General features: G+C 47.3%; 1 protein-coding gene across 7 annotated transcripts in view; it reads left to right on the top strand.

The window, feature by feature from the left end:
* Positions 1–20,312, top strand: part of LOC119565433 — a 48,064-nt gene that overhangs the window by 8,855 nt on the left and 18,897 nt on the right. Inside the window, exons 1-2 of one of the 7 annotated variants that reach the window (XR_005224118.2) lie at positions 11,229–15,215; positions 18,341–19,891. The exons of 5 other annotated variants lie outside the window; for them this stretch is intronic. The gene's annotated coding sequence lies outside the window, so the exon portion shown is untranslated. Of the gene's footprint in view, positions 1–11,228; positions 15,216–18,340; positions 20,169–20,312 lie in introns of those variants that run through there. One more of the 7 variants, XR_006289154.1, reaches the window with a different exon arrangement.

Below are 20,312 nucleotides of genomic sequence, written 5' to 3'. Positions count from 1 at the left end.
CCTGATCCGCCCGGTTGCTTCCCATCACTGTTGATCTTGCTTGCGCAACACTTTTGTGAGCAGCAACGATCCCAGTCACAGCTATCTGTGGCCCTGGCAAACCCTCCCCACAGTGCTCGTGCTCTGTGTTAGAGGAGGCACAATGCACACTGTAGTTCCCATGCTATTTTGGATACTTTCAGTCACTTTGAACACAATCCTGCAAGATGCTGAGCAACCTCAGTTTCTTTCAACTTCCACGGGAGCATCCAGCACCCAGGCAGGACCGGGCCCTTTATGCCCCTTCTTACAGTTCCCCACATCTCTTGTCCTCCCTCTTTCCCCACTCATCCCTCAGTCCCAGTCTTCCTCTTTTGCCTGCGACAGCTCCTTCTCTCTCTCTTTCTCAATCCCCTTCATGTCCTCAGAGTCCTATTCATTAGACGCCAAAAGCACATTCCAGGAGCGAGAGGTGCGCTTTAATATTATTTTTCTGCATCTCTTAATGAGAATGCGATGACACCAGTAAAGCCATCAGCATAGGAGCCAATTCATTAAAAGTGGGATAAACACTGTAACCAGCTCCCCCTCACTAGGTGACACTAATCAAGACAAACTCTCTAGAGGTCATTGCAGCTTGAGATACCATAAAACGATATCCTTTTGGGAGGAGATCAATTACTCTGTCCAGGCTCAAGCAGTGGTGATATCTTGTGGTCCGAGAAACAGCCCCGGGGTATCATAGCCCTTCATCCCCATAGAAATAGCAGCATGCAGAACCACAGGATCCATAACAAGCCCTTGCCAAAGTGAAAGGTTTCACCTTGGCCTCAGATGCATGGCTTTAAATACCAGAATCACTTAATTGTACTAGTCCCGACTTTCCCTCCGGGAAATACAGCTGAGAGCCAGGAAAAAAAATAAGTTTCAATCTTTCCCGCGTTATCTCATTTGTCCATTTTGCAGTCTGCTCTCTCACTAAAGTGGGTGACAAAACAGCAGATGGAATTGAATGTTGGTGAATGAAATGAAAAAATAATCCCAACATACAAAATGGTGGGGTCTAAATTAGCTATTACTACTCAAGAAAGAGATCGTGGAGGCATTGTGGATAGTTCCCTGAAAATATCCACTCAGTGTTCAGTGGCAGTCAAGAAAGCTAATATGCCACTGTATAAATCCATGGTATGCCAACACTTTGAATATTGAGTGCAGTCTGGGGACTGATCTCAAGAAAAGATAGAATAGAATTGGAAAAGCTGCAGAGAAAGGCAATAAGAATGGCTAGGGGTATGGAACAGCTTCCATAAGAGGAGGGATTAAAAAGACAGGGACTTAGCTTAAAAGGGAGATGAGTAAAGGGGGATGTCACAGGGGTCTATACAATCATGACTGGTGCGGAGAAAGTGAATAGGGAAGTGTTATTTATCCCTTCACATAGCACTAGTACTAGGGGTCACCCAATGCATTTAATAGGCAGCAGGTTTAAAAGCAAACATAAGGAAATATTTTTTCACACAATGCACAGTCCACCTGCGGTACTCGTTGCCAGGGGACGTCATGAAGGCCAAAAGTATAAATGGGATCAAAAAAGAACTAGATAAGTTTATGGAGGATAGATCCATCAATGCTTATTAGCCAAGATGGTCAGGGATGCAATTCCATTCTCCACGTGTCCCTAAACCTCTAACTGCCGGAAGCGGGGACTGGACAACAGGGGATGGATTACTGTATAATTGCCCTCTTGTGTTCATTCCCTCTGAAGCATCTGGCACCAGCCACTGTCAGAAGACAGGATACTGAGCTAGATGAACCATTGGTCTTACCCAGTGTGGCCGTTCTTTTCTTCACAGTTCTGTCCTAACCTCCCCAGTAAGAAAGGGTTCCCTTCAAAGTCCCTTCCATTCTTCCACCTCCCCCTCATCTCAATGAGGAGATACGATGCAAGTGGGCCAGGATGTAACCCACACTGACACTAGTGAAGAGATTCCCATTGACCTAAACCCAGGGCTTTTAGTATAAAGGTAGGGCTAAATTTAAATGGTGCATCGGTGCGGGTGCACTGCTCTAGCGCTTCAGTGAAGATGCTACCTACGCCAACAGGGGGGCTTGGAAACAAGTATCTTAAAAAGGGCAAATCCATTCAGAAAAACAAGCCTAGGCTGAGCAAATCTGGACAAAAATCAATGGACAGCAGTGCAAGTTGTCTTAAAATATCAATATCTATCAATATGTAGATTGAGTTAAAGAAGCAGCTGGTGGGATGAGAGGGAGCCAGGAAGTGGTGGAACCCAGGCCCAGCCCTGCCACTGACACTATGTGGCACGTAAGTTAAGGACAATGGACGACATTTTGTGGGTGATCTAAATGAGAGGGCACCAAAAGGAGTTTTCTGTTCAAATGGCATAGAAAATCTGAAAATGAAGCAGATCACTGATGGCTTTAGGATAAAAGTCAGCCTCAGGACTGGCCCTTCCCTTCCCCGCTCCCCCCACATCAGCCACACCGCTGACAAGATTATTACCATGTATAAGAGGAGAGAGAGCAAAGCGAGAAGGATGAGTAAATAGGGCTTGCTCTAGCTCCCACTGATGTAAATGAAGAGACTACCATTGGCTTCCGTGAGGGATGGATCAGGCCGATAATGAACACCACGACTAATGCTGCACTCCAGCAGACAGCCACTGAACCCCCACCCTACATCCACAGCTAGTGAGGAGGGAGGGAAATCTTACTGACTCCCCTCTGCTGCCATGTGGGGAGGGGAGCGAAGGTCTCCGGGGAGGGGGTGGCAGAGCAGCAGGGGACAGGGGGCAAAGGAAAACAATGCACCTCCTTGTCCCGTGGCTGTGAGAGATGTAGCCCACACAACCCCCTCACTCTGTGAAGAGAAAGAAGGAGCTGGCAGAGGTGGGCTTATAGGCACACAGTAGGGGCTTCGGGGTTTGGTCCTGTAAGCATGAGCCCTACTTTAGCTAGGCTGGTTGACTGAGATGCAGCTCACCACCCGAGGTTAAACTGTGCTCTGCAAACACCCAAAATAATGGAATCTGTTCCCGTAATTAATGTGCCTCACAATAATGCCTCGATTGTCAGTGCGAAGAGAAGATGAAGTGCAGCTGGATGACTGACTGTATTCAGAAAGACAATCCAGATAATAGGATTTAGTGGACTTGAACAAACTCCACCAGATACCTCAAAGAAGCGGGTCAGCTGTCTGAATGCAAATATTGGCTCAGCCTGCTTCTCAGATTCCTCAGTCGGCAGTAGAGTGCATCCCAAGCTGCAAAGCACAGGGATAGGTGTTTATTGTTATAATTATTATTATAACATTTCTATTAGGCAGGGTCATGGCCCCATTGTGCTGTGCATTACACAAATGCAGGTAAGGACACAGGTCCACAAAATTATTTAGGCACTGAATTAATGGCAGAGGGGCACCTAGCTACCTCTGATGACCTGGGCCACAATCCCTGCTTCAGGGAGCTTCACCAACTAAAAGACACAAGAGGAGACAAAGGGACAAGGACGGGAAAATAACACACAAGCAAATGTACGTGGTGATGATCGGCGCAGCTGAGTTAGTGGTGTGTTTTGTTGTTACCAATGTTGGGATAGAAATAGGGAGAGGGGGAAATGGTAGGAATGAGGGGGGAGTTGGTCCGAGAAAGTAAGTTTGAAAGGAAGCAAAGGGAAGAACCACCACCAGAGCTTGCCACCTGCTTAGTCGCTGGTCAACAGCCAGAGTTTTGCTTGGGATCTGAGAGGCAACAATTTACTGGATCTCTGTGTTTACTTTCATCTTCAGGGCCACTTGCTGAGCCCTCTACATGAACGGAGAGACCCATGCTGAAAAGGGGGAAGTAGTTCAAGGTAGAACCACTGGAATAGGTTACCAAGGGAAGTGGTAAATTAATTGTCCAGCACACGGAGTCTTTAAATCAAGACCACGTGACTGTCTAAGAGCTATATTTTAGCTTAACCGCAAGTTATACGGCTTGAGGCAGGAATCACTGATTGAGATTCTATGGCCTGTGCAGTGCAGGCGGTCAGCCTCGTCGTTCATAGTGGTCTGTTGTGGCCTTAAAATCTATGAAACAAAGACAGATGAACATAAAGTGCCAGCAGATTAATAATCGTGTGCACGGTCGGCCTGGGCAGCTGAAGGCGCAGTTTGGTCTAAGTTGCACAGCCAGCATTTATACAGCCTATTCCTACGTTCTCAATATCTGTGACAGGAGTACGCAGGTAATATCGCCACTAGGATAAAATGTTCTTGAACAGCGTCCCCAGTGTATTTTGCCACACGTCTGTCCCATCAATATTAGGTGTGGAAGTCTTACACTATAGCACGTATTTTTCCAGTTTACAGTGTCCAGTACAAGAAAAAACCATGTCCTTTAGTTCTGGTTTGGTACCTTTCTGTCCCTCTCATGCTAAATCAGGGCTGTGTGTGTGTTGCACAGTAGATAAAGCTCCTGTCTATACAGTGACATAGGGCAACTACCAACGTTTGGGATTCCTGTACACCGGGTATCTCTGCCTGCTGGAAATGGGAAGGATTTTTTTTAAAACATATCATAATGGCAAGTAACAGACTCTGGGGGGACCTTGCCCAGCTAACCAAAGTGTGCAGTGATTCCTGCTGCAGGGAATATGAAGGTAGCAACTTTTACGGCCGTGGAATTGGCAGCATCATGTCAGTGACACGTTATGTTTTGTTCTATGAAACACGCTCACTTACTCCTCCATTAATGGCTGAGGGAGCGATTCAGCCCTGTACGGAGGCCCAACCCAAAGCTTATGCATCATTTAAGTCCCACCTATGTCCTATTTGGGGTCTCAAATGGGATTTCAGTGGTGTGTAGGATTGCGCTGGCCCTCTGCACACTGAGGGGGTGAATTTCACCTTGAAAGAACCCACAGAGTTTAAAGTCTACCCTTTAATGCTGGTAGGATTTTCACAGTTATCCTTCATTGTTGATAACGGGGGGCTAGCTGCACAAGGTTGAGATTCATGCTCAGTTACTGTCTATGGGGGACTAATATCCCCTATATTATTTTTACTCGGCTACACATTTCAAAGGTTCAGTGCTGGCAAACAGCATAGGGAAAATGAGCCCATTGAGGCTCATTAATGTCCATCTGATATGATTTCATTATATGGGATATGTTTCCCAGAAAGGGAGAGAGTACACAGCGGCCATTTGGGAGAGAGGGTACCATGATTGTGTGTGAGATTTCACTGCTTCCTTAAGCTCCCTTCTTAAGTTATTTCCTTTTGCCCTTGAGAGGCTGTTTTGTTGCTAGCAGTGGCCAAGAGTATTTCACGGTTTTTCTTCAGATGGGGGTTTTCTTCCTCTGCTCTCCTAGTCTTCGAAATCTTTATGCCTCTTCAGAGAGCACGAAAAATGAAGACGCACCATGGGCTGCTGTGATAGTCAGTCCCCCGTCCATGTCCATGAAAACATCTCACCCGGGTGTATTTCCAAGGGAGCCCCACCAACCCTACAAAGTTTAGCTCATTAATTGGATTCTCAGACTATTCCAACTGGGGACATTCTCACAGGACCTGAGATGACTTTTAAATGAGTTTTTTCCTGTTCCGAGAACTCCAGGAGCAAAATTAGGCTCACCTCCAGTTCTTCTGGCAGCAGGGAGATAAATATATTAGAACAGATCTGTAGTGAGGTGAGGGTCATGTCAGGAGAGCGGAAGCTCACCAGAATGCTCCCTTTCTCCCTGTAGAAACTTATTTGCAGGTAAACCACAGAATTGGGGTCCCCCTGGTTTGATGGGAAACTTGGGGGGGGGGGATCATAGGTGGTAAGATCACTGTTTCCTGCAGTATAGACCCTTCCCTGCTTCAGTACTCTAGGGATATTTCAGCATAAACTTTTTTGACATGCCTGTGCTAATGTCTTCTGTAAGGTAGAATCTATGGCCATCACTAGTGGAAACCCAGCAGGATCATGGTTTCCCAATGGGAAAGACCAGTTAGGAAAAACTAAGCTTCAGTGGATGGATTGAGATTCATAGGAAATCCACACGTATCTTGGTCCATCAGCAGGTTGGGAGGGCTAAAGTCTTTCATCCTAAACCTTAGCCCTTAGTTCTTTGCTCTTCGTCTCTGAATTCCTTCTAGTTTGTCTACACCTTTCTGGTGCTCTTACTTTAGAAGCATGGACTTTGAAACAGCGGACACGTACTCTTTCACATGCCATATTTAGATATGAATTCCTTTTCTGCTGAGCCAGTCTCCACGCTAACATCACAGCAATGCTGCTTCCTGAACTCTTAGATCCACCTAATTCCTAAACACAGAAAGCCAAGTGCATCGGCATCAGATTCTGTCAGCTCTAGATCATCCAGTGCTTTGTTCTGTGAGGTGCCTGGGTCCATTCTGAAGGGAACTAAGAAGTCCAGCATAATGTTTTCATGGTTTTACAGTGTCTTTTGCCAAAGTGGAATTCAAGCTATTCATAATAATAAAATCTTTGTGAACTCAAAATTCCTGTTCTTTTTTATTCTTACCACATACTATAATTGGAATAAAATAATCAGCCAGAAATAAATACTATGAACTCCTAGCTGCATTCTTCTCTTGCCGTTGACTGAATGAAAATATACTGCTAAATCTTATGGGGATAATTCTAAATGCAAAGCAGTGTTGCAATCAGGGGTTTTGCACCACTGTAAAACTGGTAAGAGATTGGAATCAGGCCCCCAATGTAATAGAATGTGATAATATGTGTAAATAATCTAACTAGCAGCGAACAACGAAGGTATCTGCAGTTGTGAACAGTGTTACAACAACAAAACCAGCAAGCCAGTATTTGAGTGTCTTGAAGAAAGTAGCTGCAGATTTAGGTCATGGAGTCTAAAGGCAGAAGGGACCGTCTGATCATCTAATCAGACTTGCTGTATTTCACAAGCTTGGCCATCTCCTCAGCAAGCCCAACAACTGAAGTTAGACCAAAGAATTTTCTTGTCACATGCAGAGAACAGGAGGGACTGAGATGCACCAGTGCCTGAGGCCCCAGCCATGGTAAGGAATTGATTAAGTGAGATATCTATTAAGTGGGAGAGCAGTGTTGCCTATTGGCACTGGACTGCAATGCAGGAGACAGAGTTCTAGTCTCAGCTTTGTTGCTGACCTCGGGCAAGTCACGTCCCCTCTCTGTGCCTCAGTTTCCCCATCTGCAAAAAAGGGGATGATGATACTGACCTCCTTTGCCAAGTGCTTTGACATTGACCAATGAAACATGTTTTAAAATAGCTAAGTATTGTTCTTAATATTTTATTATATGTCAGGCTGTCCCTCCTGAAAATTTAGTTATTCATGTTCCCCATAATAACTGCTCTAACATTAATATTGTATTAATAGATTGCTAGAGAATAACATACTTCCATTCCCCTTCCCATTCCTACTGTTTTTTTTATCATCCTTGGCTTCATCAGGTCTAATATTTAGGGCCCAATCCTACAAATAATTGCTTGAAAGCAGACTTCAGTGCAGCTCCATCTGAGTGCAGCAGTTCATCCCTATGTGACAAACTGCAGGACCTTAGACTGCAAGCTCTAAGGTGCAGGGACTATGTTTTCTTATGTGTCCTGTGAAGCACCTATCACACTTTTTTGTGCTGTAGAATAATTGATGAGGAGTGGATGCACGGAAACAGAAGAGCATAGACGAGATACATAAAAGTCCTACAAAATGAGAAAGGGAAATTGAACAGGGAAAGGGGGAAGATGCACCCACTGAGGAAGCAGAGAGAAATCATATCTGCTGCATAGGGTGTGAATGCTCTGAATCCAAAGGAAAAAAAGAGAATGACCTGGCTGTGTTATTTAACTGACAGTTGGAAGACTCACTGCTGCCTGGGACTGGTTCAGTGCACATCTCTCTGAAAAGAAATAAATGGCTCAAAGAACAGAGAGAATTCTGGCTGTGGAAATGCTTACTCATCTAAAAAGAAACCCACACATACTGCAAGTGCTTGCAAAATTGGCAATCTTTTATTGGCTATGCAGGTCAAGCTCCTATAAAGGAAGCAGAATCGACCTTTTCAGTTTACTAAGTAATATATAAGGCATAGCAGAGAAAGTATTCAGAGATTATGGTCTAATTATGTATGCAAATATATTGGATGGAGAGTATGATATTTTGCAAGCTGCTCATAAAAGAAAGTCTGTTTTTTGAAAGCCCCTAATTTTCTATTTTAGGAGACAGCCTGGTACACACTTTGATGTTGTTATTTTTATTCAGTGGTATTACTTATCTAGGCCGGGCTACCTTGTACAGGACATCAATGGTTCTGAACTTCTCCATACCGTGACCCCTAGTTACAACAGAAAAATGGTTTGAGACCTCTCTCCCGGAAGCTTTTGAACTCCTCAAGCATGTTGAAAGGGAGGGTAGCTAACATCCTATGACTGAGGATATGTCTACCCTGACATTAGTCACTTGTGGCTTGCCTGTGGCAGCTGACTCAGTCTTGCAGGGGTCAGGCTAAGGGGATGTATAATTGCAATATAGACAGGCTGCGGCATGAGCCATGGAACCCTTCCCCCTCATGGGTCTCAGAAGGCTCCAGCCCTAGCCTGAACATCTACACTGCAATTAAACATCCCCTTAGCCCAAGCGAGGGTCAGCTGGCATGGGCCATCCATGGGTTTTTAATTGCAGTGTAGACACACCCTGAGAAGATGTGGTGCAGGCATAGCAGAGGAGATGAGAAGGAACCATGTTGCACTTGGGGTTCCTGAGAGGAATTGTTCCTGGTGACACCCAGGTAGGGCACAGCACAGCACCTACACCACCTTTAGAGAGAAGGTGCATTCTCCTGCCCCTCCATGCCTGGCCATTCTCACATGGCGTTGCCTTCACCCCGCTCTCTGACACAGCTGGAGGAATTAAGGGCTATGCTCTCTTACGGAGTTCTAAAAACCCTTGAGCAGGGTCACAGGTGTAGGTGAGTCCCTGACATTCGCCCACATTGCCCATCCACCTGGTGACAGGCCGGAGTCTGGCTTCCTTACAGCACCAACGGCATGCTGCGCGCTATGGTGAGGGGTGCCCTTTGATTCACAGGGTCAGTTCCCACCACTGTCTAGATACAGTCCACTCCATGCTGCTCCCTGGGGGACAGCTAGCTTCTTCAGGCCAGCAGGGAACTGGAGCCACAGGCTCCTCCCTTTCCAGTTCCCCGGCTTAGCTTCCTTTCTGCCAGCTTTATATAGCCCCCTGTCTGATAAGGCCAGCAGGTGTTTCTGCTGAAGCCCTTAGGCGAGCCATACCCAGCCAGCACCAATTAATACCCCTTAATTGGGGCTGGGCTAACAGGGGCCTGGCTCAGAACCTCCTGGCCAGCACCCTGTTACACGCCTCCCCCCTTAAGAACCGCAAGGTCCGGCCAACCTCGGCCTTTTCGCCTTCTACCCGGGGTGGGGGATCCTTCCGGCGAAAGCTCCCCGCTCCTGGCCGGGCAATCCCCAGTCACCTCTGCTGGTGTTTTCTCCATCCCCCTCCCACAGAACATACACTGCTCAGGGAGTGGCTGCCCCCATAATTCCGCCTCAGCCCGCAGGTCGTCACACCAGTCACAGTTCGGCGGGCACCCCATCCCCTCCTGTACCTCTGGTAGGGAGTCAGAATTCATCCCACCATCTGGCAGGGCCTTCCGTGCCTCAGTTTCCCCTGCACTGCCCTGTGGGTTCGGGGTCTCATCCACGGGGAGCGATGTTATGGGGTGCTCCCCTGGACCCGTCCCTTCTTCTGAAGGGCTCAGGCTGGCCAGCTCCCCCATATACCCTTCCCGAGAGTTCACCCGCTCTGGGCTTTGTTGTCTAGGAATTTCTTTGTTACCGACGGGACTTTGCCTGTCCCAGGATCCTCAAGCTTGGGATATCCACCCCCTCTCTCGGAGCACCCCACCGCTTCCTTCCAGGTAGCGGGCCCCAGTCTCTGCCTAACACCACTGGGTACGGTAGCCTCTCCAGCACCCCCACCCGCTTCCATCTGAAGCGGCCTCTCGCTTCCAGGGGTACCTGGGCCACCGGGCAGGACTTCTTGTCCCCATGGATGCACCCAAGGGCCATCCTTGCCCCCGCGATGAGCCAGTGCAGCTTCACCAGCGCCTTCTGTACTAGTGTACAGCCTGATGTGGTGTCTACCAGGCCCATGCGGGGTTTTCTCCCAACCCTCGCGGGGATGGTGGACAGGTTCGGCCTCCGTTTTCGCCCCTCAACTTGAGTCCATCCACAAAATTCTGCCCACCCGCACTCCATATCCAGGCAGTCCCGTTTTGTGTGACAGTGTCTCCCACACTGCCAACAAGTTAGCCTGGCGGGCCTTTCGGGCACACCTCAGGGGAGCCCTTCTTCTCTTGGCCTCTCCCGGAAAAACGTTCTGCCTGCCTCTTCCCCGGCTCCCTGCCCTGCCGTAGCCAGTCCTCCCTCGGCCTCAGTGTACTCCTCCGTCAATCTGACGGCCGCCTCGATTGTGCCGGGCTGGTGACGCCTCACCCAGACGCGTGTTGTCTCAGGGAAGCCCTGCACACCCACCCACCCACCGAGGCGTCTGGAACTTCTGATGGTACTGCTTGGCCGACAGGCCCACCCGATCCAGAATGGCAGCTCTCACTGCCTCATGATTCTGGGCTTGTTCCTCGCTCAAGGCCATATAGACCGCTTGAGCCTCGCCAGTCAAATACAGAGCCAGATGGAGGACCCATGTTGTCCTCTCCCACCCGGCACCCGTGGCTACCCACTCAAAGGTCCCCAGGAAGGCATCCGCTGGGCTCATTTTACATAGTCCCCAGCCTGGCAGCCAGGCGCCCTCCCCTCCCACAGGACTCACCACAGGTTGCAGGAGCCACTTCTGTACACCGGTCTGCTCCCAGATAAACTCCTGCAGGCTCTGCTGTTGTTCAGCCTGCCAGGTCAGTAAGGCCTGTGTCTCAGCCTGGTGGGACTGCTGGAAACCTTGCAGGGCCTGCTGCATCTGTTCCTGCTGCTTTACCAGCCATTGCAGGGTCTCCTCCATGTCCAGGTCACCAGCCACATTTGCTGGCTTCCAATCCCAGACAAGCCCCCACGTGTAACAGAGCCCTTCACTGCTCATGCCACAAATCAGTCAGAGATCACTTAGCGTGCCAGCACCAGTGTCCTTTTATTCACAGTGTCAGTTCCCACCACCGTTTATCTCCTCTCCTCTCCTCTCCTCTCCTCTCCTCTCCTCTCCTCTCCTCTCCTCTCCTCTCCTCTCCCTGGGGAGCAGCTAGCTTCTTCAGGAGCCACAGGCTCCTCCCTTTCCAGTTTCCCACCTTAGCTTCCTTTCTGCCAGCTTTATATAGCCCCTGTCTGATAAGGCCAGCAGGTGTTTCTGCTGAAGCCCTTAGGCAAGCCATACCCAGCCAGCACCAATGAATACCCCTTAATTGGGGCTAGGCTAACAGGGGCCTGGCTCAGAACCTCCTAGCCAGCACCCTGTTAGAGCCACCTCGGAGTGTCTAGTGAGAATGGTAGAGAGGTACATTTTCTCTTACTCTTCCCCGACTCATGGAGTAAAGCAAAAGAAGCAAGCAGGGGGTGTAGTCAGTGTTGCTGCTTAGAACTATAACCACAGGATGAAGCTTGTACCAGTAGTAAAAAAAAAAAAATAGTGAAAATCTAATGTACAGATGCTTTGTGCAGGAGGGTTCTCTTTCCTCCTAGAAAGGAAGGTAGGTGATGCAGTTCTTGCTCCTGCTTCAGCTATTAGAACCCAGGGCCAGATGGTGCAAAGGTGCTAAGTAATAATCCTTCATCTTCATTGTGAGAGGGCTGCTGTGTTTTTCCCATTTCCATCCGTTGGTCCGGCCCCAGGGCTTCTGCATTCTTCTCTGTCGCTTTTATATAATACAAATGCCAGGTAATAAGTTCAAAAGGCTAGATGCTGGGTTAGTTCATCTCTCTGGTTTATTAGGCTAGCCCTGACTAACAAGGGTGTTTTAGCTTGGGGCAGCATGGAGGGAAAGGGAACATTATTTCTCACACGTTGTGCTTACTGCACTATTCAACAGGCAAGAGAAGCAGCCAGCAGGGCTCTCACTACACTATAAAAGAGAAGACACAATTCCTCTTCCTTTTTTTTTTTAAGTACGTGCTAAGATGGCCTTGTGGAACAATAGTAAAACAGTAGCAAATTCCACATGTAACGGCAGCAGAGTTCTAAGGCCTGTGTTATGCAGGGGGCCAGACTAGATCATGTAATGGTCCCCTCTGGACTTAAAATTGATGACATATTATGAAATTTGAGTGACGTTCTTGAAATTCTTCAGATACACTGAGCAAGGACCATCCTTCAATCACTTGCTCTGTCTCATGAGATCACTCACAAGGGGGTGCATTTTAACATGATAATTCCTGTAAATTAGACACCTTTCTGCTACCAATTAGGCTGAGACTCTTCCTTCATTTTAATAGGAAATCAAACAGTCCATTCGTTTGCTGAAAATCTGGGCCTGATTTCAAATGATGGCCTACAGCTGAAGCCCTCCATATCCTGTCCCTAATCTCCATGGCCATCCGGACCCCTGAAGCATAAATATTTTAACTACATGAAGATAAAGTTCCATGCCACAGGGCTTCCTCTTCTTGCACATCAGTGACGTCTGTGATACTCCAACCAACCCATGTGGCAAAAAGAGGATTTGGGTTTTTTTCAGCATCTTTTCTTGAAAGTGAAGTGCAACCGTATGGATTTCGTTTTGTTAGCCCCCTCTGAAGCTGGAAACAGTTGGCATCTCCTCTATCCTATAGTCTCATTTCAGCACCAGTAGCCCTCCACTGTCACTGGCTAGGAGGAGGATCTTAAAAGATTCAAGGTCCTCAGAAGCGTGAAGCACCCTGTTGTATTGGGTGTAAACTCAGTACTAATGTGTGAAAAGAAATAATTAGAAAGGACTGTTTTACACTTGAAAAGACTTCAAAAGCCTGTGGAAGTGAATTCAGCACAAATGAGAGGCTATCCATTTATCTATCCTGCCCCTTGCTGAAGTATCTAAGTGCTCATGTGATTCGCTTTGTATGAAGGTAGTTATACCTGATGAAACCCTTTACTACACCCAGGGACGGTGGTATGCCCATGCTTTTTACTTGGGGGAGATAGTTCAGTGGTTTGAGTATTGGCCTGCTGAACCCAGGGTTGTGAGTTCAATTCTTGAGGGGGCCATTTAGGGATCTGGGCCAAAAATTGGGGATTAGTCCTGCTTTGAGCAGCGGGTTAGACTAGATGACCTCCTGAGGTCCCTTCTAACCCTGATATTCTATAAACATGTTTCAGATAATGCAATGATGAAAATATAAGAACCTCCTCCAGCAGGGTCAGCTCTGGAGGCTTCTTTCTTTAGCACTCAGACTTGGAGTGGAGTTTCTGTTATATTCTCTTTGTCTACTGGGCATTACCTTAGGAATGGCATCAAAGAGTCAAACACTCCATCACTGCCAAAGACTTTTAACTGTTTAACCAAAACAAGTGTTTTCTAGCCATAAGAGCAGGGGTTTTGGAGTCAGCATCAAGCAATCCAGCAACTTTAAATCAAATCAAACCCTCCATGTACAAGTTATTGTTTCTCAGCTCAACAACCAAACCAGCCTTCCAAGCTCCCCTCACTCCAAAGCATTCAGAGTTCATATCACTAAGCAAAAGGATCAGAACATTGTGACACACTGAAGGAATGGTTGTCTGTGGGGATGCAGATGACCCATCCATCAGAAGGGAGGAGGGATTTCCCCTGGCTGGTGAGACACAGAAAGCAGCTATGGAAGAACTTCTGGGGAAAGGTGAATCCAAATGAAAATAGACACTCTTAGCCCAGAGAGCAGAGATCACAACTCTCTAGAAGAAGAGTGTGGGGAAGGTCCCAATGCTGGGAGTGGGGATCACACAGTAACCCCAAGAAGGGAGATGGATTTTTTTCATATGTAGAGTTCTAGGGTTGGGAGACAGCTCAACAGAGGGCCAGCCAATATGCAGGATCTCCCTGAACCATTATCTCACCAGACCCTGTGGTGCCAGAATCCCAAATGTAGGATTAGATTGAGAACACAGGCAGAAAAGAACACTGGAGGAAAAGAAAAGCCAGTAACTGATTACATGCAAAGGTTCAGGAAGGAGATAAATGACACAATGAGTAATTAACAAACCAACCTCAAACCCAGGCTGATTAAACCGAAGGCGTAGTATAGTAAAAATACTTGGAAACGCCTACCCGTGGTGAAAGATTTGCTGTTACAGTTAAACCTTGTAATAAGGATTTTGATACTGATGTTAAACCCCGTGATAAGATACTGTGCACAATTTTTGGGAAGAGCCTTTGAGCATACTAGGAATGATAATTGGGAACACCTGTAATGATAAGAAACCTCATGATAATGTTGCTGCTCAGCTATTATCTGTAAACACACTTAAAGTTTGTCACTGCAGAGAAACTATAATAAACCTGGTTTGCTGTATGGAAGGGGAAACTGAGGCACACCGCCTCATGGCTTTGATGGCTGGATGCAAAAGAACCCTAACACACATTGCATTTGAGGTAGTCAGTGACTAACTATCTTACAGTGAACTAAGGGGGGAGGTGAGACACACTGTACCTCAAAAGGGCACCCTGTAACCCCCATAGTCATCATTCACATATAGTTGTGATACCTCATACAAAGTATGCCGTGTAAGATATCATATGAAAGGTCATGATCTACTGAAACCCGTTGTTCTGTCCAAATATGTATATCATTAGTATGTGTGAAGTTATGAGATTTTGCTGTATGGTTGTCACTGAAATATGCTGTAAGCTTGCTAGTGACATACAAAGGATCCCCGCCCAGGATGGTGTTCAACGACCATTAATCAGCAGGGGAGTTGTGACTGAGGGATTTAGAAGTCAGTGACAGCTGCCCAAGCACCACACAATGGGGCCTACTCAGCTCTATGACTCAGTTGCACAAGACCAAACCAAGGGATTACTCAGCACAGTGATTCAGCAAAGCCCACCAGGACATTTCTGGGCAAGTTTCTTCAGGGCACATGGACAAAGGATATAAAATAGTAAACAGAGGCAGCCTGCTTTTGCCTTTCTCCTCCCCCACCCGCTCTGGAAGCTGCCGGAAGGCTGAGAATATGACAATTTCGCCGCAGGAGACTGGTCCAGGCGTAAGGGGAAATCTGTGTATTAAGAACTGTAACATCCCGTGAGGTGAGATACTGCTGCTCTAAATACTGCTTAATGTAATAAGGTTTAAGATTTAGATTGTGTGTTTTTCTTTTATTTTCTTTGATAACTTTCTCTGATCTTTTATGCCTACCACTTATAGTCATTTAAAAGCTATCTTTCTGTGGTTAATAAATCTGTTTTATACTTTACCTAAAGCAGTGTATTTTGGTTGAAATGCTTGGGAAATCTCAGCTCAGTTACACAGGCTTGTGTATCTCCTCTCCACATAGAGGGAGGGATGGACTGGGTAATAAACTTACGCTGGTCAGGCTTCTGATCAGGACAAGACGGTACAGCTCTGGGGTGTAAGATTGCAAAGCTGGTGGGAATTGGCTGGAGCCTCTCTATTGTTGGTTTATGAGTGGGTGAGAGAAGCATTCATATAATTCAGCTGGGTGTGTCCCTGCCTGTGGATGTCTGTGTAAGTGCCGTACCTGCCAGAGGTTTGCAGAGTGTCACAGTACTACAGTGTGAGAAGGAGCCCAGGTTGGTGGGACAGAGGGCTTAGCAGTATCCCAGTTCTAGGTTGCACCCCAGGGATCCCATCACAAACATAGACACATTTCATAAGCACATACCAGGGCAGATCCTCGGCTGATGTAAATTGTCATAGCTCTGTTGACTCCAATGGAGCTCATAGAATCATAGAAGATTAAGGTTGGAAGAGACCTCAGGAGGTCATCTAGTCCAACGCCCTGATCAAAGCAGGACCAATCCCCAACTAAATTATCCCAGCCAAGGCTTTGTCAAGCCAGGCCTTAAAAACTTCTAAGGATGGAGATTCCACCACCTCCCTAGGTAACCCATTCCAGTGCTTCACCACCCTCCTAGTGAAATAGTGTTTCCTAATATCCAACTTAGACCTCCCCCACTGCAACTTGAGACCATTGCTTCTTGTTCTATCACCTGCCACCACTGAGAACAGCCTAGCTCCATCCTCTTTGGAACCCCCCTTCAGGTAGTTGAAGGCTGCTATCAAATCCCCCCTTACTCTTCTCTTCTGCAGACTAAATAACCGCAGTTCCCTCAGCCTCTCCTCATAAGTCATATGCCCCAGCCCCCTAATCATTTTCGTTGCCCTCCACTGGACTCTCTCCAATTTGTCCACATCCTTTCTGTAGTGGGGGGACCAAAACCGGACACAATACTCCAGATGTGGCCTCACCAGTGCCGAATAGAGAGGAATAATCACTTCCCTCAATCTGCTGGCAATGCTCCTACTAATACAGCCCAATATGCTGTTGGCCTTCTTGGCAACGAGGGCACACTGCTGACTCATATCCAGCTTCTCGTCCACTGTAATCCCCAGGTCCTTTTCTGCAATCGTCCGGGACTTCCCCCGATTGCCATGAGTTTTCAAAGATAATGGCCAATTGCTCTGCAATCACATCAGCCAACTCCCTCAGCACCCTCAGATGCATTGCATCTGCCCCATGGACTTGTGCATGTCCAGCTTTTCTACATAGTCCTTAACTTGTTCTTTCACCACTGAGGGCTGCTCACCTCCTCCCCATGCTGTGCTGCCCAGTGCAGCAGTCTGGGAGCTGACCTTGTCTGTGAAGACCAAGGCAAAAAAAGCATTGAGTACTTCAGCTTTTTCCACATCATCAGTCACTAGGTTGCCTTCCCCATTCAGTAAGGGGCCCACACTTTCCTTGACCAACTTCTTGTTGCTAATATACCTGTAGAAACCCTTCTTGTTACCCTTCACATCTGTTGCTAGCTGCAACTCCAATCGTGCCTTAGCCTTCCTGATTACACCCCTGCATGCTCAAACAGTAGTTTTATACTACTCCCTAGTCATCTGTCCAAGTTTCCACTTCTTGTAAGCTTCCTTTTTGTGTTTAAGCTCACCGAAGATTTCTCTGTTAAGCCAAGCTGGTCATCTGCCATATTTGCTATTCTTTCTGCACATTGGGATGCTTTGTTCCTGTGCCCTCAATAAGGCTTCTTTAAAATAAAGCCAGCTCTCCTGGATTCCTTTTCCCCTCATATTAACCTCCCAGGGGATCCTGCCCATCAGTTCCCTAAGCAGTCAAAGTCTGCTTTTCTGAAGTCCAGGGTCCGTATTCTGCTCTCCTTTCTTCCTTTTGTCAGGATACTGAACTCGACCATTTCATGGTCACTGCTGCGCAGGTTGCCACCCACTTCTACTTCCCCTACCAATTCTTCCCTGTTTGTGAGCGGCAGGTCAAGAGGAGCATGGCCCCTAGTTTTACTACTAGTTGTACTACATGGTCCCTAATTGTACATACCAGTGAGTTTCTTCTAAAATGTAAGTTATTGGCAGATGCTGGAATTCATACAAATATCAAAATATAATTGATGCCACAAAATTAAGCTCTTGGTTTCCATTTTCCAGTGCAACTCCTGTGTGGTACTAGAATGTGGCAGCATTCTTTGAATCTCAGTTTGACATATCAGGTACATGGAGGAGCACGGCCCCTAGTTGTACCAGGAAGTTGTCCCCAACACTCTCCAAAAACTTCCTGGATTGTCTGTGCATGGCTGTATTGCTCTCCCAGCAGATGTCAGGGTGATTGAAGTCCCCCATGAGAACCAAGGCCTGTGATCTGGAAACTTCTGTTAGTTGTCTGAAAAAAGCCTTGTCTACCTCCTCCTCCTAGTCTGGTGGTCTATAGCAGACGCCCACCATGACATCACCCTTGTTGCTCTCACCTCTAAACGTAACCCAAAGACTCTCTACAGCAGTGGTTCTCAAAGCCGGTCTGCCGCTTGTTCAGGGAAAGCCCCGGGTGGGCCAGGCCGGTTTGTTTACCTGCCGCGTCCGCAGGTTTGGCCGATCGCGGCTTCCACTGGCCGCGATTCGCCGCTCCAGGCCAATGGGGGCTGCAGGAAGGGCGGCCAGCACATCCCTCAGTCCACGCCACTTTCTGCAGCCCCCGTGGACCTGGAGCGGCAAACCGGAGCCAGTGAGAGCTGCGATCAGCCAAACCTGCGGACGCGGCAGGTAAACAAACTGGCCCGGCCCACCAGGGGCTTTCCCTGAACAGGCGGCAGATCGGCTTTGAGAACCACTGCTCTACAGGCTTTTCTCCAGTTTCATTCTGTAGCTCTGAGTAATCATACTTCTCTCCTACATACAGTGCAACTCCTCCACCTTTTCTCCACTGCCAGTCCTTCCTGAGTTACGACAGCTTATGCCAGATGAGAATCTGCGCTATCATATTTTCACTGGGACCACTGGATGAGCATATCAGTAACAGGGACTGGAGTGTTTCCTTTATCTAAAAGAGATGCAATTAATGAAGATTATTCCTCTTCAGACCCTTTCCATACATCTCACCAACAGCTGGCGAATGCTGCTGAGCAAAGGCCCACTGGACTGAAAGATTTGGGAAGGAGGAGCAAATGGCGGCATGTGAATGTGATGGCATTCAGAGGAGATGCTGATCTGGCAAATGTTGCAAAGATTCCTGGGAAAGGAGATGTATTTCAGAAGGAATCTACTACAAGGAGGTTAGAAGTATGGACAGGAAGAAACAACATGATGTTCAAGCTGGAAAATGCCTGCTGAAACATAGCGGGGGAAATAACCCAACACACATATGAAAACGGGAAAGACAGACACTGAAAGCAGCGGTGCTGGAAGGAATGGCAGCAAGCAGCACTGATAATATGCTGGAACAAAAAGCCATGTGAGGCTTGTCTCAGAAGAGGGAGACGCTAGGCTCTCTCTGTGGGCCTGATCCTGCAAGCTGGGAGTCATAAGTTCACAACACTGTGCAGAAGGCACTCAGCACCGGCTAGGATCTAATCCTACATGAGTCTAGTGAGACAGTGCTTACAGCAAGGCTGTTTTGAAGAGGTGCTCTGTGGCAGTGCCCCAGGAAAGGGGACTGAGTTTTCCATTTCAGTGCCTTGGCTCTGCTGTGGGACTGGTGACACGAGAAATATATTGTTGCCACCCCCGTGCTAAACCGTGCAGTTTGCACTCCTCTATACCAGGAAAATACTGACAAATTAGAAGCCATTCAGAACTCATAAAAAAGATTTAAGACGCTGATGGGACTTCATCTAATCAATCTGTCAGAGCTGCTGGATGCTCAGTGCTTTGGAGAATCAGCCCACTTATTTACATACGGAGGCAGGAGCCTAACATTAGGTACCTACATTTTAAACAATGCTGACCCGGGTTCCCATCTCTAGTCAGCAAAAATGAATTGTAGAACATATGGGTCATTGTCCTGCAGGTCCTTATGTGAAAAGGCAAAGGGCAAAGACGTTGTGCTCCAGCAGAAGCTTCTACTCTGAATGGCAATAAACACCAAGGTCATCTCTGCGCTCTGAGTAGTTCAAGGCAATACAGGGATCAGGTGTGGACAGAGGACAGTCATGTCTGGGGAGGCATGCACTTAAGTGCAATCCTCACCTTACAAATGAGGCATTTAGCTGGGCATTCCCCACATAGATTTCATTTCACTGCTGCTATTAGGCAGGACTAACTTTGAAACTTCACAGGATCAATCTTTTTAATGCCGGATCAGGTTCACCTGTGCTCGCGTTCCAGCTTCTGTGTCTATGCACTACACTCTGCCCTGAGCTGCACAAGATCGATTCCTTCATGTTTCTCACCTGCAGTGCAAAAAAGGGAGCAATCTTCCATTGGCAGCGAGTTGAACTGGGTGATCTAACAGGTCTATTCCATCTCTAGAGCATCTGATTCTATGAAAGTCGCCATGCACCAAATTTCCCCCAGGTTCCTATTGGCCTGGATATTGGTCAGAATTGTGAGAACAAACACTGAGCTCTTCCAGTAGTTCAAGCAATAGCTGGAGTGTCCCTGAGCAGGTTAGAATGGGAGATCACGTCAGACTAAATGAAACCAGCCCCTTTCTCAAATCACAGTTCTGACAGCCTTATTCATGTCTCCTCTTTGATTCAGTGGTGGGGGATCCCCAGCGACTTTACCTAGTAAGTAATCTGATATGGATGCTAAGTGAAAAACTGTCCTTGGTTTACCAAAATACGGTATCCACATCATCAGTCCCATCCCATGGCATGAAGGAGAAACCCAGGAGCAAAAAAGACAGCGGTGAGAAATAAAAACATTGTTTC

Source organism: Chelonia mydas, chromosome 2 (genome assembly GCF_015237465.2).
Source record: "Chelonia mydas isolate rCheMyd1 chromosome 2, rCheMyd1.pri.v2, whole genome shotgun sequence".
In the NCBI taxonomy this organism is placed as follows: domain Eukaryota; kingdom Metazoa; phylum Chordata; order Testudines; family Cheloniidae; genus Chelonia; species Chelonia mydas.
This window is presented reverse-complemented; position numbering and strand designations above follow the sequence as displayed.